This window comes from Callospermophilus lateralis, unplaced genomic scaffold, assembly GCF_048772815.1.
Source record: "Callospermophilus lateralis isolate mCalLat2 unplaced genomic scaffold, mCalLat2.hap1 Scaffold_11284, whole genome shotgun sequence".
Taxonomy (NCBI): Eukaryota; Metazoa; Chordata; class Mammalia; order Rodentia; family Sciuridae; genus Callospermophilus; species Callospermophilus lateralis.
In genome coordinates this window covers 683-24,087 of record NW_027511554.1, presented here as the reverse complement: position 1 = coordinate 24,087, position 23,405 = coordinate 683, and the positions used below count along the sequence as shown (strand labels likewise).

Sequence of the window (23,405 nt, the reverse complement as noted above, 5' to 3'; positions counted from 1 at the left end):
CTGGGCCTGCGCTGTTCTGGGGCGGGCGAGGGAGGCCACGTGCGACCACACCGCACTCTCGTTTCCCCCCCTCCACCCCCCTCTCCTCCACGCCCCTCCCTCCCCTGGACTGAAGGGTGGAACCTGGAGCAGCCTCTGGAGGCGTCCCCGGGCGGCCCTCGCCGTCTACGGCCATACCACCCTGAACGCGCCCGATCTCGTCTGATCTCGGAAGCTAAGCAGGGTCGGGGCCTGGTTAGTACTTGGATGGGAGACCGCCTGGGAATACCGGGTGCCGTAGGCTTTTGCGCCCCCTTCCCACACACACTTTTAACCCGCGTGGCCCGAGAGACATGCCGAGACCCCCGGGCCCTCCGGGGCAGGGCGCAGGGGCAGCCTGGGCTGCCGGTCGGTGTCCCTCCCGTGGGTCAGCGCCCAGCAGCGCCGCGCCTCCTGCAGCAAGGCCCACTGGCCTGGGCTCTCCCCAGGGACGCTGGGACACTCACTCCCATGAGAGCTGGCGAGGAGCCCAGCCGGGTCCAGGCCACGACCTCCCGTGCAGCCTGACCCACCCCCCCACCCCTCGGCCTCCAGGATGGGGGGTCGGGGGGAGACACCTGCCCTTCCCCAGAACGCGGGCCCGCTCCCCACCCGTTCCTGCCACACAAGCAGAACCTTGCCACCCACATCCTGGGAGTGGGACAGTCCATCCAGCGTCTCTGGCTGGGTCGGTCTCCCTTCGCACCACCTCCGCAAGGTCCTCCTGTGTCTCTGCCTCCTTTCCCACCGCCTTCCTCCTGAGGGTCCCCCTGAGTCTGTCTCTCTGCCTGTCTCTCTCTTTCTCTCTCATCGGAGCACCACATGTCTGTGTGTGTCTCTGCTCATCCATCTCTCCTTCTCCCTTGTGCCTCTCTTGGCCTGTGAGGAGGCATCCCTGTCTCCATCTCCACTCAATGCCTCTCTGGCCTTGGCTCTCTTCTTTCTCTCTTTTCACACACACACACACACACACACACACACACACAGACAGACAGACACACACACTCACAGAGACACACACTCACCCTTCTGTTCCCCCCCTCCTCCCACCCAGCCAACTCACTCTGGGCTGCAAGTCACGGAGTCCATGTCGCCTCGAGATTTTGCGGTCACAGGTTCTCTCATCTGCCGTCTAACTGCCCATGGATGTAAGAGTGGATTCAGACATAACCCTTGAAGTGCGCGCACCACTTCAGGGTGTGTGATCCGCAGAGGCTGAGAGGAGGCCGAGGAGGCCACAGGGTCTTAGGAGTCTGCGCTGAGAGCCAAGCAAGAGAGCAGATGGCAAAGGAGGGCAGGCGCTCCTGGAAGAGAGGAAGCAGCCTTGAGAGCTGGCAACCGGTTCGGGGCCAGGGGGTTGCCCGGGAGGACCAGGTGCCAAGGGGAGCTGAAGCCCGGCCTGAGGGGACCGGGAGGCAGAGGTCCCTTGGTCGAGGTGACCCGTCCACCTGGAGACGACGGGACAACACGCAGGGCCTGACGACCCAGTGGGCCTGCGTGCCCACAACCAATGCTCCCCTCCCACTCCCCGACCCCCGCAATGCTTGCAGGTGAGGGGGCTTCCCCTCTGTTGAGGCCGCCGACTGAGCTCCCACGGGGCTTTGAATCAGGGTGCTTCTTCCACGGGACGTCCTTTCCGGCAGCACCGCCACTGGACGGAGGGGTCTGTGCCCTTCCTCAGGGCAGTGCTGTGCACGTGCTGGATGTTGACTGGTAGGAACACGGCACAGAGCACTCCGACCATGGCACTGGGTCCCAACCGAGTGACTCTGCGGTGCTTTGCAGAGTGGGCCAGAAACTCCGCGCCTCGGCCCCAGCGGCGCACTTCTGAGCCTGGCTGGCGACTGACTGACTGGGAGCCAGCGGGCCGCAGCCCCCTGGCCAGCCTCTGCCCGGGTTTCTGTGAGTCCCTGCGTGTGTTCCTCCCTCCTGCCCCTCCCTGTGCGTGGCTCCAGGCGCCAGGCACGCGTAGGGGTTGTGTGTGGCCGGCGGCCGGCCATTGCCCAGTCCCACTGCATTTCCAGCTGTCAGGGTCCCTGGGGTGTCCCAGGTGGTGCCCGTTCGCGTCTCCGCCCCTGGCTCTCTGGGCTCCCAGCTAGGCTAGGCTAGGCTAGGTTCTGGCGCCAGCGGGACACTGCTGCGGCCAGGGCTTCTGGGCTTCTCAGCTGGCGAAGGGCGGGGTGGGCGTGGCGGTGGGGGCCCGGGGATCTCGGGGGGGGGGGGGGGGGTTCGCGGGGAGCCTGGGCTGGCGAGGAGGGGCTGAGGAGGCCAGGCCGCGCCAGGCCTGGTGGGGTGTCCGAGGGTGGTGCCCGCTCGCGTCTCCGCCCCTGGCTCTCTGGGCTCCCAGCTAGGCTAGGCTAGGCTAGGCTAGGTTCTGGCGCGAGCGGGACACTGCTGCGGCCAGGGTTTCTGGGCTTCTCGCCTGGCGAAGGGCGGGGTGGGCGTGGCGGTGGGGGGCCGGGGATCTGGGGGGGGTGGGGGTCGCGGGGAGCCTGGGGCTTGGCGAGGAGCCAGGCCTGGCCGGGGCGGTGGGGGGCCCTGTGGGATCTGGGTGGGCTCGCGGGAGGTGGAGCCAGGTGGAGAGGGGCGGTGTTGGAGGCGGGACTCAGCCAGTCCCAGTCTCCCAGGACCCCCGGGCCCACTGCCGGGTCAAGTCAGGTGGGAGCGTGAGAGCCCCCAGCCTTGAGTTGAGTTGGGCTGGGCTGCGCTGTTCTGGGGCGGGCGAGGGAGGCCCCGTGCGACCACCCGCTCCGTTCCCCCCCTCCACCCCCCTCCCCTCCGCCCATCCCCTCCCCTGGACTGAAGGGTGGAACCTGGAGCAGCCTCTGGAGGCGTCCCCGGGCGGCCCTCGCCGTCTACGGCCATACCACCCTGAACGCGCCCGATCTCGTCTGATCTCGGAAGCTAAGCAGGGTCGGGCCTGGTTAGTACTTGGATGGGAGACCGCCTGGGAATACCGGGTGCCGTAGGCTTTTGCGCCCCCTTCCCACACACACTTTTAACCCGCGTGGCCCCGAGAGACATGCCGAGACCCCCGGGCCTCCGGGGCAGGGCGCAGGGGCAGCCCTGGGCTGCCGGTCGGTGTCCTCCCGTGGGTCAGCGCCCAGCAGCGCCGCGCCCCTGCAGCAAGGCCCACTGGCCTGGCTCTCCCCAGGGACGCTGGGACACTCACTCCATGAGAGCTGGCGAGGAGCCCAGCCGGGTCCAGGCCACGACCTCCCTGTGCAGCCTGACCCACCCCCCCACCCCTCGGCCTCCAGGATGGGGGGTCGGGGGGGACACCTGCCCTTCCCCAGAACGCGGGGCCCGCTCCCCCACCCGTTCCTGCCACACAAGCAGAACCTTGCCACCCACATCCTGGGAGTGGGACAGTCCATCCAGCGTCTCTGCTGGGTCGGTCTCCCTTCGCACCACCTCCGCAAGGTCCCTCCTGTGTCTCTGCCTCCTTTCCCACCGCCTTCCTCCCTGAGGGTCCCCTGAGTCTGTCTCTCTGCCTGTCTCTCTCTTTCTCTCTCATCGGAGCACCACATGTCTGTGTGTGTCTCTGCTCATCCATCTCTCCTTCTCCCTTGTGCCTCTCTTGGCCTGTGAGGAGGCATCCCTGTCTCCATCTCCCACTCAATGCCTCTCTGGCCTTGGCTCTCTTCTTTCTCTCTCTTTCACACACACACACACACACACACACACACACACAGACAGACACACACACACTCACAGAGACACACACTCACCCTTCTGTTCCCCCCCCTCCTCCCACCCAGCCAACTCACTCTGGGCTGCAAGTCACGGAGTCCATGGTCGCCTCGAGATTTTGCGGTCACAGGTTCTCTCATCTGCCGTCTAACTGCCCATGGATGTAAGAGTGGATTCAGACATAACCCTTGAAGTGCGCGCACCACTTCAGGGTGTGTGATCCGCAGAGGCTGAGAGGATGCCGAGGAGGCCACAGGGTCTTAGGAGTCTGCGCTGAGAGCCAAGCAAGAGAGCAGATGGCAAAGGAGGGCAGGCGCTCCTGGAAGAGGAGGAAGCAGCCTTGAGAGCTGGCAACCGGTTCGGGGCCAGGGGGTTGCCCGGGAGGACCAGGTGCCAAGGGGAGCTGAAGCCCGGCCTGAGGGGACCGGGAGGCAGAGGTCCCTTGGTCGAGGTGACCCGTCCACCTGGAGACGACGGGACAACACGCAGGGCCTGACGACCCAGTGGGCCTGCGTGCCCACAACCAATGCTCCCCTCCCACTCCCCAACCCCCGCAATGCTTGCAGGTGAGGGGGCTTCCCCTCTGTTGAGGCCGCCGACTGAGCTCCCACGGGGCTTTGAATCAGGGTGCTTCTTCCACGGGACGTCCTTTCCGGCAGCACCGCCACTGGACGGAGGGGTCTGTGCCCTTCCTCAGGGCAGTGCTGTGCACGTGCTGGATGTTGACTGGTAGGAACACGGCACAGAGCACTCCGACCATGGCACTGGGTCCCAACCGAGTGACTCTGCGGTGCTTTGCAGAGTGGGCAGAAACTCCGCGCCTCGGCCCAGCGGCGCACTTCTGAGCCTGGCTGGCGACTGACTGACTGGGAGCCAGCGGGCCGCAGCCCCCTGGCCAGCCTCTGCCCGGGTTTCTGTGAGTCCCTGCGTGTGTTCCTCCCTCCTGCCCCTCCCTGTGCGTGGCTCCAGGCGCCAGGCACGCGTAGGGGTTGTGTGTGGCCGGCGGGCGGCCATTGCCCAGTCCGACTGCATTTCCAGCTGTCAGGGTCCCTGGGGTGTCCCAGGTGGTGCCCGTTCGCGTCTCCGCCCCTGGCTCTCTGGGCTCCCAGCTAGGCTAGGCTAGGCTAGGTTCTGGCGCCAGCGGGACACTGCTGCGGCCAGGGCTTCTGGGCTTCTCAGCCTGGCGAAGGGCGGGGTGGGCGTGGCGGTGGGGGGCCGGGGATCTCGGGGGGGGGGGGGGGGTGGGGTTCGCGGGGAGCCTGGGGCTTGGTGAGGAGGGGCTGAGGAGGCCAGGCCGCGCCAGGCCTGGTGGGGTGTCCGAGGGTGGTGCCCGCTCGCGTCTCCGCCCTGGCTCTCTGGGCTCCCAGCTAGGCTAGGCTAGGCTAGGCTAGGTTCTGGCGCGAGCGGGACACTGCTGCGGCCAGGGTTTCTGGGCTTCTCCGCCTGGCGAAGGGCGGGGTGGGCGTGGCGGTGGGGGGCCGGGGATCTGGGGGGGGTGGGGGTCGCGGGGAGCCTGGGGCTTGGCGAGGAAGGGCTGAGGAGGCCAGGCCGCGCCAGGCCTGGCCGGGGCGGTGGGGGCCCTGTGGGATCTGGGTGGGGCTCGCGGGAGGTGGAGCCAGGTGGAGAGGGGCGGTGTTGGAGGCGGGACTCAGCCAGTCCCAGTCTCCCAGGACCCCCGGGCCCACTGCCGGGTCAAGTCAGGTGGGAGCGTGAGAGCCCCCAGCCTTGAGTTGAGTTGGGCTGGGCTGCGCTGTTCTGGGGCGGGCGAGGGAGGCCCCGTGCGACCACCCGCTCCGTTTCCCCCCTCCACCCCCCTCCCCTCCACGCCCCTCCCCTCCCCTGGACTGAAGGGTGGAACCTGGAGCAGCCTCTGGAGGCGTCCCCGGGCGGCCCTCGCCGTCTACGGCCATACCACCCTGAACGCGCCCGATCTCGTCTGATCTCGGAAGCTAAGCAGGGTCGGGCCTGGTTAGTACTTGGATGGGAGACCGCCTGGGAATACCGGGTGCCGTAGGCTTTTGCGCCCCCTTCCCACACACACTTTTAACCCGCGTGGCCCCGAGAGACATGCCGAGACCCCCGGGCCCTCCGAGACCCCCGGGCCCTCCGGGGCAGGGCGCAGGGGCAGCCCTGGGCTGCCGGTCGGTGTCCCTCCCGTGGGTCAGCGCCCAGCAGCGCCGCGCCCCTGCAGCAAGGCCCACTGGCCTGGCTCTCCCCAGGGACGCTGGGACACTCACTCCATGAGAGCTGGCGAGGAGCCCAGCCGGGTCCAGGCCACGACCTCCCTGTGCAGCCTGACCCACCCCCCCACCCCTCGGCCTCCAGGATGGGGGGTCGGGGGGGACACCTGCCCTTCCCCAGAACGCGGGGCCCGCTCCCCCACCCGTTCCTGCCACACAAGCAGAACCTTGCCACCCACATCCTGGGAGTGGGACAGTCCATCCAGCGTCTCTGGCTGGGTCGGTCTCCCTTCGCACCACCTCCGCAAGGTCCCTCCTGTGTCTCTGCCTCCTTTCCCACCGCCTTCCTCCCTGAGGGTCCCCCTGAGTCTGTCTCTCTGCCTGTCTCTCTCTTTCTCTCTCATCGGAGCACCACATGTCTGTGTGTGTCTCTGCTCATCCATCTCTCCTTCTCCCTTGTGCCTCTCTTGGCCTGTGAGGAGGCATCCCTGTCTCCATCTCCCACTCAATGCCTCTCTGGCCTTGGCTCTCTTCTTTCTCTCTCTTTCACACACACACACACACACACACACACACACACACACACAGACAGACACACACACACTCACAGAGACACACACTCACCCTTCTGTTCCCCCCCCTCCTCCCACCCAGCCAACTCACTCTGGGCTGCAAGTCACGGAGTCCATGGTCGCCTCGAGATTTTGCGGTCACAGGTTCTCTCATCTGCCGTCTAACTGCCCATGGATGTAAGAGTGGATTCAGACATAACCCTTGAAGTGCGCGCACCACTTCAGGGTGTGTGATCCGCAGAGGCTGAGAGGAGGCCGAGGAGGCCACAGGGTCTTAGGAGTCTGCGCTGAGAGCCAAGCAAGAGAGCAGATGGCAAAGGAGGGCAGGCGCTCCTGGAAGAGGAGGAAGCAGCCTTGAGAGCTGGCAACCGGTTCGGGGCCAGGGGGTTGCCCGGGAGGACCAGGTGCCAAGGGGAGCTGAAGCCCGGCCTGAGGGGACCGGGAGGCAGAGGTCCCTTGGTCGAGGTGACCCGTCCACCTGGAGACGACGGGACAACACGCAGGGCCTGACGACCCAGTGGGCCTGCGTGCCCACAACCAATGCTCCCCTCCCACTCCCCGACCCCCGCAATGCTTGCAGGTGAGGGGGCTTCCCCTCTGTTGAGGCCGCCGACTGAGCTCCCACGGGGCTTTGAATCAGGGTGCTTCTTCCACGGGACGTCCTTTCCGGCAGCACCGCCACTGGACGGAGGGGTCTGTGCCCTTCCTCAGGGCAGTGCTGTGCACGTGCTGGATGTTGACTGGTAGGAACACGGCACAGAGCACTCCGACCATGGCACTGGGTCCCAACCGAGTGACTCTGCGGTGCTTTGCAGAGTGGGCCAGAAACTCCGCGCCTCGGCCCCAGCGGCGCACTTCTGAGCCTGGCTGGCGACTGACTGACTGGGAGCCAGCGGGCCGCAGCCCCCTGGCCAGCCTCTGCCCGGGTTTCTGTGAGTCCCTGCGTGTGTTCCTCCCTCCTGCCCCTCCCTGTGCGTGGCTCCAGGCGCCAGGCACGCGTAGGGGTTGTGTGTGGCCGGCGGCCGGCCATTGCCCAGTCCGACTGCATTTCCAGCTGTCAGGGTCCCTGGGGTGTCCCAGGTGGTGCCCGTTCGCGTCTCCGCCCCTGGCTCTCTGGGCTCCCAGCTAGGCTAGGCTAGGCTAGGTTCTGGCGCCAGCGGGACACTGCTGCGGCCAGGGCTTCTGGGCTTCTCAGCCTGGCGAAGGGCGGGGTGGGCGTGGCGGTGGGGGGCCGGGGATCTCGGGGGGGGGGGGGGTTCGCGGGGAGCCTGGGGCTTGGCGAGGAGGGGCTGAGGAGGCCAGGCCGCGCCAGGCCTGGTGGGGTGTCCGAGGGTGGTGCCCGCTCGCGTCTCCGCCCCTGGCTCTCTGGGCTCCCAGCTAGGCTAGGCTAGGCTAGGCTAGGTTCTGGCGCGAGCGGGACACTGCTGCGGCCAGGGTTTCTGGGCTTCTCCGCCTGGCGAAGGGCGGGGTGGGCGTGGCGGTGGGGGGCCGGGGATCTGGGGGGGGTGGGGGTCGCGGGGAGCCTGGGGCTTGGCGAGGAAGGGCTGAGGAGGCCAGGCCGCGCCAGGCCTGGCCGGGGCGGTGGGGGCCCTGTGGGATCTGGGTGGGGCTCGCGGGAGGTGGAGCCAGGTGGAGAGGGGCGGTGTTGGAGGCGGGACTCAGCCAGTCCCAGTCTCCCACGACCCCCGGGCCCACTGCCGGGTCAAGTCAGGTGGGAGCGTGAGAGCCCCCAGCCTTGAGTTGAGTTGGGCTGGGCTGCGCTGTTCTGGGGCGGGCGAGGGAGGCCCCGTGCGACCACCCGCTCCGTTTCCCCCCCTCCACCCCCCTCCCCTCCACGCCCCTCCCCTCCCCTGGACTGAAGGGTGGAACCTGGAGCAGCCTCTGGAGGCGTCCCCGGGCGGCCCTCGCCGTCTACGGCCATACCACCCTGAACGCGCCCGATCTCGTCCGATCTCGGAAGCTAAGCAGGGTCGGGCCTGCTTAGTACTTGGATGGGAGACCGCCTGGGAATACCGGGTGCCGTAGGCTTTTGCGCCCCCTTCCCACACACACTTTTAACCCGCGTGGCCCCGAGAGACATGCCGAGACCCCCGGGCCCTCCGGGGCAGGGCGCAGGGGCAGCCCTGGGCTGCCGGTCGGTGTCCCTCCCGTGGGTCAGCGCCCAGCAGCGCCGCGCCCCTGCAGCAAGGCCCACTGGCCTGGCTCTCCCCAGGGACGCTGGGACACTCACTCCATGAGAGCTGGCGAGGAGCCCAGCCGGGTCCAGGCCACGACCTCCCTGTGCAGCCTGACCCACCCCCCCACCCCTCGGCCTCCAGGATGGGGGGTCGGGGGGGACACCTGCCCTTCCCCAGAACGCGGGGCCCGCTCCCCCACCCGTTCCTGCCACACAAGCAGAACCTTGCCACCCACATCCTGGGAGTGGGACAGTCCATCCAGCGTCTCTGGCTGGGTCGGTCTCCCTTCGCACCACCTCCGCAAGGTCCCTCCTGTGTCTCTGCCTCCTTTCCCACCGCCTTCCTCCCTGAGGGTCCCCCTGAGTCTGTCTCTCTGCCTGTCTCTCTCTTTCTCTCTCATCGGAGCACCACATGTCTGTGTGTGTCTCTGCTCATCCATCTCTCCTTCTCCCTTGTGCCTCTCTTGGCCTGTGAGGAGGCATCCCTGTCTCCATCTCCCACTCAATGCCTCTCTGGCCTTGGCTCTCTTCTTTCTCTCTCTTTCACACACACACACACACACACACACACACACACACACACAGACAGACACACACACACTCACAGAGACACACACTCACCCTTCTGTTCCCCCCCCTCCTCCCACCCAGCCAACTCACTCTGGGCTGCAAGTCACGGAGTCCATGGTCGCCTCGAGATTTTGCGGTCACAGGTTCTCTCATCTGCCGTCTAACTGCCCATGGATGTAAGAGTGGATTCAGACATAACCCTTGAAGTGCGCGCACCACTTCAGGGTGTGTGATCCGCAGAGGCTGAGAGGAGGCCGAGGAGGCCACAGGGTCTTAGGAGTCTGCGCTGAGAGCCAAGCAAGAGAGCAGATGGCAAAGGAGGGCAGGCGCTCCTGGAAGAGGAGGAAGCAGCCTTGAGAGCTGGCAACCGGTTCGGGGCCAGGGGGTTGCCCGGGAGGACCAGGTGCCAAGGGGAGCTGAAGCCCGGCCTGAGGGGACCGGGAGGCAGAGGTCCCTTGGTCGAGGTGACCCGTCCACCTGGAGACGACGGGACAACACGCAGGGCCTGACGACCCAGTGGGCCTGCGTGCCCACAACCAATGCTCCCCTCCCACTCCCCGACCCCCGCAATGCTTGCAGGTGAGGGGGCTTCCCCTCTGTTGAGGCCGCCGACTGAGCTCCCACGGGGCTTTGAATCAGGGTGCTTCTTCCACGGGACGTCCTTTCCGGCAGCACCGCCACTGGACGGAGGGGTCTGTGCCCTTCCTCAGGGCAGTGCTGTGCACGTGCTGGATGTTGACTGGTAGGAACACGGCACAGAGCACTCCGACCATGGCACTGGGTCCCAACCGAGTGACTCTGCGGTGCTTTGCAGAGTGGGCCAGAAACTCCGCGCCTCGGCCCCAGCGGCGCACTTCTGAGCCTGGCTGGCGACTGACTGACTGGGAGCCAGCGGGCCGCAGCCCCCTGGCCAGCCTCTGCCCGGGTTTCTGTGAGTCCCTGCGTGTGTTCCTCCCTCCTGCCCCTCCCTGTGCGTGGCTCCAGGCGCCAGGCACGCGTAGGGGTTGTGTGTGGCCGGCGGGCGGCCATTGCCCAGTCCGACTGCATTTCCAGCTGTCAGGGTCCCTGGGGTGTCCCAGGTGGTGCCCGTTCGCGTCTCCGCCCCTGGCTCTCTGGGCTCCCAGCTAGGCTAGGCTAGGCTAGGTTCTGGCGCCAGCGGGACACTGCTGCGGCCAGGGCTTCTGGGCTTCTCAGCCTGGCGAAGGGCGGGGTGGGCGTGGCGGTGGGGGGCCGGGGATCTCGGGGGGGGGGGGGGTGGGGTTCGCGGGGAGCCTGGGGCTTGGTGAGGAGGGGCTGAGGAGGCCAGGCCGCGCCAGGCCTGGTGGGGTGTCCGAGGGTGGTGCCCGCTCGCGTCTCCGCCCCTGGCTCTCTGGGCTCCCAGCTAGGCTAGGCTAGGCTAGGCTAGGTTCTGGCGCGAGCGGGACACTGCTGCGGCCAGGGTTTCTGGGCTTCTCCGCCTGGCGAAGGGCGGGGTGGGCGTGGCGGTGGGGGGCCGGGGATCTGGGGGGGGTGGGGGTCGCGGGGAGCCTGGGGCTTGGCGAGGAAGGGCTGAGGAGGCCAGGCCGCGCCAGGCCTGGCCGGGGCGGTGGGGGCCCTGTGGGATCTGGGTGGGGCTCGCGGGAGGTGGAGCCAGGTGGAGAGGGGCGGTGTTGGAGGCGGGACTCAGCCAGTCCCAGTCTCCCAGGACCCCCGGGCCCACTGCCGGGTCAAGTCAGGTGGGAGCGTGAGAGCCCCCAGCCTTGAGTTGAGTTGGGCTGGGCTGCGCTGTTCTGGGGCGGGCGAGGGAGGCCCCGTGCGACCACCCGCTCCGTTTCCCCCCTCCACCCCCCTCCCCTCCACGCCCCTCCCCTCCCCTGGACTGAAGGGTGGAACCTGGAGCAGCCTCTGGAGGCGTCCCGGGCGGCCCTCGCCGTCTACGGCCATACCACCCTGAACGCGCCCGATCTCGTCTGATCTCGGAAGCTAAGCAGGGTCGGGCCTGGTTAGTACTTGGATGGGAGACCGCCTGGGAATACCGGGTGCCGTAGGCTTTTGCGCCCCCTTCCCACACACACTTTTAACCCGCGTGGCCCCCGAGAGACATGCCGAGACCCCCGGGCCCTCCGAGACCCCCGGGCCCTCCGGGGCAGGGCGCAGGGGCAGCCCTGGGCTGCCGGTCGGTGTCCCTCCCGTGGGTCAGCGCCCAGCAGCGCCGCGCCCCTGCAGCAAGGCCCACTGGCCTGGCTCTCCCCAGGGACGCTGGGACACTCACTCCATGAGAGCTGGCGAGGAGCCCAGCCGGGTCCAGGCCACGACCTCCCTGTGCAGCCTGACCCACCCCCCCACCCCTCGGCCTCCAGGATGGGGGGTCGGGGGGGACACCTGCCCTTCCCCAGAACGCGGGGCCCGCTCCCCCACCCGTTCCTGCCACACAAGCAGAACCTTGCCACCCACATCCTGGGAGTGGGACAGTCCATCCAGCGTCTCTGGCTGGGTCGGTCTCCCTTCGCACCACCTCCGCAAGGTCCCTCCTGTGTCTCTGCCTCCTTTCCCACCGCCTTCCTCCCTGAGGGTCCCCCTGAGTCTGTCTCTCTGCCTGTCTCTCTCTTTCTCTCTCATCGGAGCACCACATGTCTGTGTGTGTCTCTGCTCATCCATCTCTCCTTCTCCCTTGTGCCTCTCTTGGCCTGTGAGGAGGCATCCCTGTCTCCATCTCCCACTCAATGCCTCTCTGGCCTTGGCTCTCTTCTTTCTCTCTCTTTCACACACACACACACACACACACACACACACACACACACACACACACACAGACACACACACACTCACAGAGACACACACTCACCCTTCTGTTCCCCCCCCTCCTCCCACCCAGCCAACTCACTCTGGGCTGCAAGTCACGGAGTCCATGGTCGCCTCGAGATTTTGCGGTCACAGGTTCTCTCATCTGCCGTCTAACTGCCCATGGATGTAAGAGTGGATTCAGACATAACCCTTGAAGTGCGCGCACCACTTCAGGGTGTGTGATCCGCAGAGGCTGAGAGGAGGCCGAGGAGGCCACAGGGTCTTAGGAGTCTGCGCTGAGAGCCAAGCAAGAGAGCAGATGGCAAAGGAGGGCAGGCGCTCCTGGAAGAGGAGGAAGCAGCCTTGAGAGCTGGCAACCGGTTCGGGGCCAGGGGGTTGCCCGGGAGGACCAGGTGCCAAGGGGAGCTGAAGCCCGGCCTGAGGGGACCGGGAGGCAGAGGTCCCTTGGTCGAGGTGACCCGTCCACCTGGAGACGACGGGACAACACGCAGGGCCTGACGACCCAGTGGGCCTGCGTGCCCACAACCAATGCTCCCCTCCCACTCCCCGACCCCCGCAATGCTTGCAGGTGAGGGGGCTTCCCCTCTGTTGAGGCCGCCGACTGAGCTCCCACGGGGCTTTGAATCAGGGTGCTTCTTCCACGGGACGTCCTTTCCGGCAGCACCGCCACTGGACGGAGGGGTCTGTGCCCTTCCTCAGGGCAGTGCTGTGCACGTGCTGGATGTTGACTGGTAGGAACACGGCACAGAGCACTCCGACCATGGCACTGGGTCCCAACCGAGTGACTCTGCGGTGCTTTGCAGAGTGGGCCAGAAACTCCGCGCCTCGGCCCCAGCGGCGCACTTCTGAGCCTGGCTGGCGACTGACTGACTGGGAGCCAGCGGGCCGCAGCCCCCTGGCCAGCCTCTGCCCGGGTTTCTGTGAGTCCCTGCGTGTGTTCCTCCCTCCTGCCCCTCCCTGTGCGTGGCTCCAGGCGCCAGGCACGCGTAGGGGTTGTGTGTGGCCGGCGGCCGGCCATTGCCCAGTCCGACTGCATTTCCAGCTGTCAGGGTCCCTGGGGTGTCCCAGGTGGTGCCCGTTCGCGTCTCCGCCCCTGGCTCTCTGGGCTCCCAGCTAGGCTAGGCTAGGCTAGGTTCTGGCGCCAGCGGGACACTGCTGCGGCCAGGGCTTCTGGGCTTCTCAGCCTGGCGAAGGGCGGGGTGGGCGTGGCGGTGGGGGGCCGGGGATCTCGGGGGGGGGGGGGTTCGCGGGGAGCCTGGGGCTTGGCGAGGAGGGGCTGAGGAGGCCAGGCCGCGCCAGGCCTGGTGGGGTGTCCGAGGGTGGTGCCCGCTCGCGTCTCCGCCCCTGGCTCTCTGGGCTCCCAGCTAGGCTAGGCTAGGCTAGGCTAGGTTCTGGCGCGAGCGGGACACTGCTGCGGCCAGGGTTTCTGGGCTTCTCCGCCTGGCGAAGGGCGGGGTGGGCGTGGCGGTGGGGGGCCGGGGATCTGGGGGGGGTGGGGGTCGCGGGGAGCCTGGGGCTTGGCGAGGAAGGGCTGAGGAGGCCAGGCCGCGCCAGGCCTGGCCGGGGCGGTGGGGGCCCTGTGGGATCTGGGTGGGGCTCGCGGGAGGTGGAGCCAGGTGGAGAGGGGCGGTGTTGGAGGCGGGACTCAGCCAGTCCCAGTCTCCCACGACCCCCGGGCCCACTGCCGGGTCAAGTCAGGTGGGAGCGTGAGAGCCCCCAGCCTTGAGTTGAGTTGGGCTGGGCTGCGCTGTTCTGGGGCGGGCGAGGGAGGCCCCGTGCGACCACCCGCTCCGTTTCCCCCCCTCCACCCCCCTCCCCTCCACGCCCCTCCCCTCCCCTGGACTGAAGGGTGGAACCTGGAGCAGCCTCTGGAGGCGTCCCCGGGCGGCCCTCGCCGTCTACGGCCATACCACCCTGAACGCGCCCGATCTCGTCCGATCTCGGAAGCTAAGCAGGGTCGGGCCTGCTTAGTACTTGGATGGGAGACCGCCTGGGAATACCGGGTGCCGTAGGCTTTTGCGCCCCCTTCCCACACACACTTTTAACCCGCGTGGCCCCGAGAGACATGCCGAGACCCCCGGGCCCTCCGGGGCAGGGCGCAGGGGCAGCCCTGGGCTGCCGGTCGGTGTCCCTCCCGTGGGTCAGCGCCCAGCAGCGCCGCGCCCCTGCAGCAAGGCCCACTGGCCTGGCTCTCCCCAGGGACGCTGGGACACTCACTCCATGAGAGCTGGCGAGGAGCCCAGCCGGGTCCAGGCCACGACCTCCCTGTGCAGCCTGACCCACCCCCCCACCCCTCGGCCTCCAGGATGGGGGGTCGGGGGGGACACCTGCCCTTCCCCAGAACGCGGGGCCCGCTCCCCCACCCGTTCCTGCCACACAAGCAGAACCTTGCCACCCACATCCTGGGAGTGGGACAGTCCATCCAGCGTCTCTGGCTGGGTCGGTCTCCCTTCGCACCACCTCCGCAAGGTCCCTCCTGTGTCTCTGCCTCCTTTCCCACCGCCTTCCTCCCTGAGGGTCCCCCTGAGTCTGTCTCTCTGCCTGTCTCTCTCTTTCTCTCTCATCGGAGCACCACATGTCTGTGTGTGTCTCTGCTCATCCATCTCTCCTTCTCCCTTGTGCCTCTCTTGGCCTGTGAGGAGGCATCCCTGTCTCCATCTCCCACTCAATGCCTCTCTGGCCTTGGCTCTCTTCTTTCTCTCTCTTTCACACACACACACACACACACACACACACACACACACACAGACAGACACACACACACTCACAGAGACACACACTCACCCTTCTGTTCCCCCCCCTCCTCCCACCCAGCCAACTCACTCTGGGCTGCAAGTCACGGAGTCCATGGTCGCCTCGAGATTTTGCGGTCACAGGTTCTCTCATCTGCCGTCTAACTGCCCATGGATGTAAGAGTGGATTCAGACATAACCCTTGAAGTGCGCGCACCACTTCAGGGTGTGTGATCCGCAGAGGCTGAGAGGAGGCCGAGGAGGCCACAGGGTCTTAGGAGTCTGCGCTGAGAGCCAAGCAAGAGAGCAGATGGCAAAGGAGGGCAGGCGCTCCTGGAAGAGGAGGAAGCAGCCTTGAGAGCTGGCAACCGGTTCGGGGCCAGGGGGTTGCCCGGGAGGACCAGGTGCCAAGGGGAGCTGAAGCCCGGCCTGAGGGGACCGGGAGGCAGAGGTCCCTTGGTCGAGGTGACCCGTCCACCTGGAGACGACGGGACAACACGCAGGGCCTGACGACCCAGTGGGCCTGCGTGCCCACAACCAATGCTCCCCTCCCACTCCCCGACCCCCGCAATGCTTGCAGGTGAGGGGGCTTCCCCTCTGTTGAGGCCGCCGACTGAGCTCCCACGGGGCTTTGAATCAGGGTGCTTCTTCCACGGGACGTCCTTTCCGGCAGCACCGCCACTGGACGGAGGGGTCTGTGCCCTTCCTCAGGGCAGTGCTGTGCACGTGCTGGATGTTGACTGGTAGGAACACGGCACAGAGCACTCCGACCATGGCACTGGGTCCCAACCGAGTGACTCTGCGGTGCTTTGCAGAGTGGGCCAGAAACTCCGCGCCTCGGCCCCAGCGGCGCACTTCTGAGCCTGGCTGGCGACTGACTGACTGGGAGCCAGCGGGCCGCAGCCCCCTGGCCAGCCTCTGCCCGGGTTTCTGTGAGTCCCTGCGTGTGTTCCTCCCTCCTGCCCCTCCCTGTGCGTGGCTCCAGGCGCCAGGCACGCGTAGGGGTTGTGTGTGGCCGGCGGCCGGCCATTGCCCAGTCCCACTGCATTTCCAGCTGTCAGGGTCCCTGGGGTGTCCCAGGTGGTGCCCGTTCGCGTCTCCGCCCCTGGCTCTCTGGGCTCCCAGCTAGGCTAGGCTAGGCTAGGTTCTGGCGCCAGCGGGACACTGCTGCGGCCAGGGCTTCTGGGCTTCTCAGCCTGGCGAAGGGCGGGGTGGGCGTGGCGGTGGGGGGCCGGGGATCTCGGGGGGGGGTGGGGTTCGCGGGGAGCCTGGGGCTTGGCGAGGAGGGGCTGAGGAGGCCAGGCCGCGCCAGGCCTGGTGGGGTGTCCGAGGGTGGTGCCCGCTCGCGTCTCCGCCCCTGGCTCTCTGGGCTCCCAGCTAGGCTAGGCTAGGCTAGGCTAGGTTCTGGCGCGAGCGGGACACTGCTGCGGCCAGGGTTTCTGGGCTTCTCCGCCTGGCGAAGGGCGGGGTGGGCGTGGCGGTGGGGGGCCGGGGATCTGGGGGGGGTGGGGGTCGCGGGGAGCCTGGGGCTTGGCGAGGAAGGGCTGAGGAGGCCAGGCCGCGCCAGGCCTGGCCGGGGCGGTGGGGGCCCTGTGGGATCTGGGTGGGGCTCGCGGGAGGTGGAGCCAGGTGGAGAGGGGCGGTGTTGGAGGCGGGACTCAGCCAGTCCCAGTCTCCCAGGACCCCCGGGCCCACTGCCGGGTCAAGTCAGGTGGGAGCGTGAGAGCCCCCAGCCTTGAGTTGAGTTGGGCTGGGCTGCGCTGTTCTGGGGCGGGCGAGGGAGGCCCCGTGCGACCACCCGCTCCGTTTCCCCCCCTCCACCCCCCTCCCCTCCACGCCCCTCCCCTCCCCTGGACTGAAGGGTGGAACCTGGAGCAGCCTCTGGAGGCGTCCCCGGGCGGCCCTCGCCGTCTACGGCCATACCACCCTGAACGCGCCCGATCTCGTCTGATCTCGGAAGCTAAGCAGGGTCGGGCCTGGTTAGTACTTGGATGGGAGACCGCCTGGGAATACCGGGTGCCGTAGGCTTTTGCGCCCCCTTCCCACACACACTTTTAACCCGCGTGGCCCCGAGAGACATGCCGAGACCCCCGGGCCCTCCGGGGCAGGGCGCAGGGGCAGCCCTGGGCTGCCGGTCGGTGTCCCTCCCGTGGGTCAGCGCCCAGCAGCGCCGCGCCCCTGCAGCAAGGCCCACTGGCCTGGCTCTCCCCAGGGACGCTGGGACACTCACTCCATGAGAGCTGGCGAGGAGCCCAGCCGGGTCCAGGCCACGACCTCCCTGTGCAGCCTGACCCACCCCCCCACCCCTCGGCCTCCAGGATGGGGGGTCGGGGGGGACACCTGCCCTTCCCCAGAACGCGGGGCCCGCTCCCCCACCCGTTCCTGCCACACAAGCAGAACCTTGCCACCCACATCCTGGGAGTGGGACAGTCCATCCAGCGTCTCTGGCTGGGTCGGTCTCCCTTCGCACCACCTCCGCAAGGTCCCTCCTGTGTCTCTGCCTCCTTTCCCACCGCCTTCCTCCCTGAGGGTCCCCCTGAGTCTGTCTCTCTGCCTGTCTCTCTCTTTCTCTCTCATCGGAGCACCACATGTCTGTGTGTGTCTCTGCTCATCCATCTCTCCTTCTCCCTTGTGCCTCTCTTGGCCTGTGAGGAGGCATCCCTGTCTCCATCTCCCACTCAATGCCTCTCTGGCCTTGGCTCTCTTCTTTCTCTCTCTTTCACACACACACACACACACACACACACACACACACAGACAGACACACACACACTCACAGAGACACACACTCACCCTTCTGTTCCCCCCCCTCCTCCCACCCAGCCAACTCACTCTGGGCTGCAAGTCACGGAGTCCATGGTCGCCTCGAGATTTTGCGGTCACAGGTTCTCTCATCTGCCGTCTAACTGCCCATGGATGTAAGAGTGGATTCAGACATAACCCTTGAAGTGCGCGCACCACTTCAGGGTGTGTGATCCGCAGAGGCTGAGAGGAGGCCGAGGAGGCCACAGGGTCTTAGGAGTCTGCGCTGAGAGCCAAGCAAGAGAGCAGATGGCAAAGGAGGGCAGGCGCTCCTGGAAGAGGAGGAAGCAGCCTTGAGAGCTGGCAACCGGTTCGGGGCCAGGGGGTTGCCCGGGAGGACCAGGTGCCAAGGGGAGCTGAAGCCCGGCCTGAGGGGACCGGGAGGCAGAGGTCCCTTGGTCGAGGTGACCCGTCCACCTGGAGACGACGGGACAACACGCAGGGCCTGACGACCCAGTGGGCCTGCGTGCCCACAACCAATGCTCCCCTCCCACTCCCCGACCCCCGCAATGCTTGCAGGTGAGGGGGCTTCCCCTCTGTTGAGGCCGCCGACTGAGCTCCCACGGGGCTTTGAATCAGGGTGCTTCTTCCACGGGACGTCCTTTCCGGCAGCACCGCCACTGGACGGAGGGGTCTGTGCCCTTCCTCAGGGCAGTGCTGTGCACGTGCTGGATGTTGACTGGTAGGAACACGGCACAGAGCACTCCGACCATGGCACTGGGTCCCAACCGAGTGACTCTGCGGTGCTTTGCAGAGTGGGCCAGAAACTCCGCGCCTCGGCCCCAGCGGCGCACTTCTGAGCCTGGTTGGCGACTGACTGACTGGGAGCCAGCGGGCCGCAGCCCCCTGGCCAGCCTCTGCCCGGGTTTCTGTGAGTCCCTGCGTGTGTTCCTCCCTCCTGCCCCTCCCTGTGCGTGGCTCCAGGCGCCAGGCACGCGTAGGGGTTGTGTGTGGCCGGCGGCCGGCCATTGCCCAGTCCCACTGCATTTCCAGCTGTCAGGGTCCCTGGGGTGTCCCAGGTGGTGCCCGTTCGCGTCTCCGCCCCTGGCTCTCTGGGCTCCCAGCTAGGCTAGGCTAGGCTAGGTTCTGGCGCCAGCGGGACACTGCTGCGGCCAGGGCTTCTGGGCTTCTCAGCGTGGCGAAGGGCGGGGTGGGCGTGGCGGTGGGGGGCCGGGGATCTCGGGGGGGGGGGTGGGGTTCGCGGGGAGCCTGGGGCTTGGCGAGGAGGGGCTGAGGAGGCCAGGCCGCGCCAGGCCTGGTGGGGTGTCCGAGGGTGTGCCCGCTCGCGTCTCCGCCCCTGGCTCTCTGGGCTCCCAGCTAGGCTAGGCTAGGCTAGGCTAGGTTCTGGCGCGAGCGGGACACTGCTGCGGCCAGGGTTTCTGGGCTTCTCCGCCTGGCGAAGGGCGGGGTGGGCGTGGCGGTGGGGGGCCGGGGATCTGGGGGGGGTGGGGGTCGCGGGGAGCCTGGGGCTTGGCGAGGAAGGGCTGAGGAGGCCAGGCCGCGCCAGGCCTGGCCGGGGCGGTGGGGGCCCTGTGGGATCTGGGTGGGGCTCGCGGGAGGTGGAGCCAGGTGGAGAGGGGCGGTGTTGGAGGCGGGACTCAGCCAGTCCCAGTCTCCCAGGACCCCCGGGCCCACTGCCGGGTCAAGTCAGGTGGGAGCGTGAGAGCCCCCAGCCTTGAGTTGAGTTGGGCTGGGCTGCGCTGTTCTGGGGCGGGCGAGGGAGGCCCCGTGCGACCACCCGCTCCGTTTCCCCCCTCCACCCCCTCCCCTCCACGCCCCTCCCCTCCCCTGGACTGAAGGGTGGAACCTGGAGCAGCCTCTGGAGGCGTCCCCGGGCGGCCCTCGCCGTCTACGGCCATACCACCCTGAACGCGCCCGATCTCGTCCGATCTCGGAAGCTAAGCAGGGTCGGGCCTGGTTAGTACTTGGATGGGAGACCGCCTGGGAATACCGGGTGCCGTAGGCTTTTGCGCCCCCTTCCCACACACACTTTTAACCCGCGTGGCCCCGAGAGACATGCCGAGACCCCCGGGCCCTCCGGGGCAGGCGCAGGGGCAGCCCTGGGCTGCCGGTCGGTGTCCCTCCCGTGGGTCAGCGCCCAGCAGCGCCGCGCCCCTGCAGCAAGGCCCACTGGCCTGGCTCTCCCCAGGGACGCTGGGACACTCACTCCATGAGAGCTGGCGAGGAGCCCAGCCGGGTCCAGGCCACGACCTCCCTGTGCAGCCTGACCCACCCCCCACCCCTCGGCCTCCAGGATGGGGGGTCGGGGGGGACACCTGCCCTTCCCCAGAACGCGGGGCCCGCTCCCCCACCCGTTCCTGCCACACAAGCAGAACCTTGCCACCCACATCCTGGGAGTGGGACAGTCCATCCAGCGTCTCTGGCTGGGTCGGTCTCCCTTCGCACCACCTCCGCAAGGTCCCTCCTGTGTCTCTGCCTCCTTTCCCACCGCCTTCCTCCCTGAGGGTCCCCCTGAGTCTGTCTCTCTGCCTGTCTCTCTCTTTCTCTCTCATCGGAGCACCACATGTCTGTGTGTGTCTCTGCTCATCCATCTCTCCTTCTCCCTTGTGCCTCTCTTGGCCTGTGAGGAGGCATCCCTGTCTCCATCTCCCACTCAATGCCTCTCTGGCCTTGGCTCTCTTCTTTCTCTCTCTTTCACACACACACACACACACACACACACCACACACACACACACACAGACACACACACACTCACAGAGACACACACTCACCCTTCTGTTCCCCCCCCTCCTCCCACCCAGCCAACTCACTCTGGGCTGCAAGTCACGGAGTCCATGGTCACCTCGAGATTTTGCGGTCACAGGTTCTCTCATCTGCCGTCTAACTGCCCATGGATGTAAGAGTGGATTCAGACATAACCCTTGAAGTGCGCGCACCACTTCAGGGTGTGTGATCCGCAGAGGCTGAGAGGAGGCCGAGGAGGCCACAGGGTCTTAGGAGTCTGCGCTGAGAGCCAAGCAAGAGAGCAGATGGCAAAGGAGGGCAGGCGCTCCTGGAAGAGGAGGAAGCAGCCTTGAGAGCTGGCAACCGGTTCGGGGCCAGGGGGTTGCCCGGGAGGACCAGGTGCCAAGGGGAGCTGAAGCCCGGCCTGAGGGGACCGGGAGGCAGAGGTCCCTTGGTCGAGGTGACCCGTCCACCTGGAGACGACGGGACAACACGCAGGGCCTGACGACCCAGTGGGCCTGCGTGCCCACAACCAATGCTCCCCTCCCACTCCCCGACCCCCGCAATGCTTGCAGGTGAGGGGGCTTCCCCTCTGTTGAGGCCGCCGACTGAGCTCCCACGGGGCTTTGAATCAGGGTGCTTCTTCCACGGGACGTCCTTTCCGGCAGCACCGCCACTGGACGGAGGGGTCTGTGCCCTTCCTCAGGGCAGTGCTGTGCACGTGCTGGATGTTGACTGGTAGGAACACGGCACAGAGCACTCCGACCATGGCACTGGGTCCCAACCGAGTGACTCTGCGGTGCTTTGCAGAGTGGGCCAGAAACTCCGCGCCTCGGCCCCAGCGGCGCACTTCTGAGCCTGGCTGGCGACTGACTGACTGGGAGCCAGCGGGCCGCAGCCCCCTGGCCAGCCTCTGCCCGGGTTTCTGTGAGTCCCTGCGTGTGTTCCTCCCTCCTGCCCCTCCCTGTGCGTGGCTCCAGGCGCCAGGCACGCGTAGGGGTTGTGTGTGGCCGGCGGCCGGCCATTGCCCAGTCCCACTGCATTTCCAGCTGTCAGGGTCCCTGGGGTGTCCCAGGTGGTGCCCGTTCGCGTCTCCGCCCCTGGCTCTCTGGGCTCCCAGCTAGGCTAGGCTAGGCTAGGTTCTGGCGCCAGCGGGACACTGCTGCGGCCAGGGCTTCTGGGCTTCTCAGCCTGGCGAAGGGCGGGGTGGGCGTGGCGGTGGGGGGCCGGGGATCTCGGGGGGGGGTGGGGTTCGCGGGGAGCCTGGGGCTTGGCGAGGAGGGGCTGAGGAGGCCAGGCCGCGCCAGGCCTGGTGGGGTGTCCGAGGGTGGTGCCCGCTCGCGTCTCCGCCCCTGGCTCTCTGGGCTCCCAGCTAGGCTAGGCTAGGCTAGGCTAGGTTCTGGCGCGAGCGGGACACTGCTGCGGCCAGGGTTTCTGGGCTTCTCCGCCTGGCGAAGGGCGGGGTGGGCGTGGCGGTGGGGGGCCGGGGATCTGGGGGGGGTGGGGGTCGCGGGGAGCCTGGGGCTTGGCGAGGAAGGGCTGAGGAGGCCAGGCCGCGCCAGGCCTGGCCGGGGCGGTGGGGGCCCTGTGGGATCTGGGTGGGGCTCGCGGGAGGTGGAGCCAGGTGGAGAGGGGCGGTGTTGGAGGCGGGACTCAGCCAGTCCCAGTCTCCCAGGACCCCCGGGCCCACTGCCGGGTCAAGTCAGGTGGGAGCGTGAGAGCCCCCAGCCTTGAGTTGAGTTGGGCTGGGCTGCGCTGTTCTGGGGCGGGCGAGGGAGGCCCCGTGCGACCACCCGCTCCGTTTCCCCCCCTCCACCCCCCTCCCCTCCACGCCCCTCCCCTCCCCTGGACTGAAGGGTGGAACCTGGAGCAGCCTCTGGAGGCGTCCCCGGGCGGCCCTCGCCGTCTACGGCCATACCACCCTGAACGCGCCCGATCTCGTCTGATCTCGGAAGCTAAGCAGGGTCGGGCCTGGTTAGTACTTGGATGGGAGACCGCCTGGGAATACCGGGTGCCGTAGGCTTTTGCGCCCCCTTCCCACACACACTTTTAACCCGCGTGGCCCCGAGAGACATGCCGAGACCCCCGGGCCCTCCGGGGCAGGGCGCAGGGGCAGCCCTGGGCTGCCGGTCGGTGTCCCTCCCGTGGGTCAGCGCCCAGCAGCGCCGCGCCCCTGCAGCAAGGCCCACTGGCCTGGCTCTCCCCAGGGACGCTGGGACACTCACTCCATGAGAGCTGGCGAGGAGCCCAGCCGGGTCCAGGCCACGACCTCCCTGTGCAGCCTGACCCACCCCCCCACCCCTCGGCCTCCAGGATGGGGGGTCGGGGGGGACACCTGCCCTTCCCCAGAACGCGGGGCCCGCTCCCCCACCCGTTCCTGCCACACAAGCAGAACCTTGCCACCCACATCCTGGGAGTGGGACAGTCCATCCAGCGTCTCTGGCTGGGTCGGTCTCCCTTCGCACCACCTCCGCAAGGTCCCTCCTGTGTCTCTGCCTCCTTTCCCACCGCCTTCCTCCCTGAGGGTCCCCCTGAGTCTGTCTCTCTGCCTGTCTCTCTCTTTCTCTCTCATCGGAGCACCACATGTCTGTGTGTGTCTCTGCTCATCCATCTCTCCTTCTCCCTTGTGCCTCTCTTGGCCTGTGAGGAGGCATCCCTGTCTCCATCTCCCACTCAATGCCTCTCTGGCCTTGGCTCTCTTCTTTCTCTCTCTTTCACACACACACACACACACACACACACACACACACACACAGACAGACACACACACACTCACAGAGACACACACTCACCCTTCTGTTCCCCCCCCTCCTCCCACCCAGCCAACTCACTCTGGGCTGCAAGTCACGGAGTCCATGGTCGCCTCGAGATTTTGCGGTCACAGGTTCTCTCATCTGCCGTCTAACTGCCCATGGATGTAAGAGTGGATTCAGACATAACCCTTGAAGTGCGCGCACCACTTCAGGGTGTGTGATCCGCAGAGGCTGAGAGGAGGCCGAGGAGGCCACAGGGTCTTAGGAGTCTGCGCTGAGAGCCAAGCAAGAGAGCAGATGGCAAAGGAGGGCAGGCGCTCCTGGAAGAGGAGGAAGCAGCCTTGAGAGCTGGCAACCGGTTCGGGGCCAGGGGGTTGCCCGGGAGGACCAGGTGCCAAGGGGAGCTGAAGCCCGGCCTGAGGGGACCGGGAGGCAGAG

The 23,405-nt window shown here is 67.4% G+C and overlaps 9 non-coding genes across 9 annotated transcripts; all 9 read left to right on the top strand.

The window, feature by feature from the left end:
• Positions 1-163: 163 nt before the first annotated feature.
• On the top strand, positions 164-283 carry LOC143640092 (5S ribosomal RNA). Its single transcript, XR_013154874.1, has one exon. It is a non-coding gene; the product is annotated as a 5S ribosomal RNA (ribosomal RNA).
• Positions 284-2,871: 2,588 nt separating this feature from the next.
• On the top strand, positions 2,872-2,990 carry LOC143640090 (5S ribosomal RNA). Its single transcript, XR_013154872.1, has one exon. It is a non-coding gene; the product is annotated as a 5S ribosomal RNA (ribosomal RNA).
• Positions 2,991-5,609: 2,619 nt separating this feature from the next.
• LOC143640094 (5S ribosomal RNA) lies at positions 5,610-5,728 on the top strand. The gene has a single exon (XR_013154876.1). It is a non-coding gene; the product is annotated as a 5S ribosomal RNA (ribosomal RNA).
• A 2,644-nt stretch (positions 5,729-8,372) lies between these two features.
• LOC143640091 (5S ribosomal RNA) lies at positions 8,373-8,491 on the top strand. The gene has a single exon (XR_013154873.1). It is a non-coding gene; the product is annotated as a 5S ribosomal RNA (ribosomal RNA).
• A 2,629-nt stretch (positions 8,492-11,120) lies between these two features.
• LOC143640093 (5S ribosomal RNA) lies at positions 11,121-11,239 on the top strand. The gene has a single exon (XR_013154875.1). It is a non-coding gene; the product is annotated as a 5S ribosomal RNA (ribosomal RNA).
• Positions 11,240-13,889: 2,650 nt separating this feature from the next.
• LOC143380819 (5S ribosomal RNA) lies at positions 13,890-14,008 on the top strand. The gene has a single exon (XR_013088696.2). It is a non-coding gene; the product is annotated as a 5S ribosomal RNA (ribosomal RNA).
• Positions 14,009-16,634: 2,626 nt separating this feature from the next.
• Positions 16,635-16,753, top strand: LOC143380831 (5S ribosomal RNA). Its single transcript, XR_013088706.1, has one exon. It is a non-coding gene; the product is annotated as a 5S ribosomal RNA (ribosomal RNA).
• A 2,621-nt stretch (positions 16,754-19,374) lies between these two features.
• LOC143380842 (5S ribosomal RNA) lies at positions 19,375-19,493 on the top strand. The gene has a single exon (XR_013088717.2). It is a non-coding gene; the product is annotated as a 5S ribosomal RNA (ribosomal RNA).
• A 2,625-nt stretch (positions 19,494-22,118) lies between these two features.
• LOC143380847 (5S ribosomal RNA) lies at positions 22,119-22,237 on the top strand. The gene has a single exon (XR_013088720.1). It is a non-coding gene; the product is annotated as a 5S ribosomal RNA (ribosomal RNA).
• Positions 22,238-23,405: the final 1,168 nt, after the last annotated feature.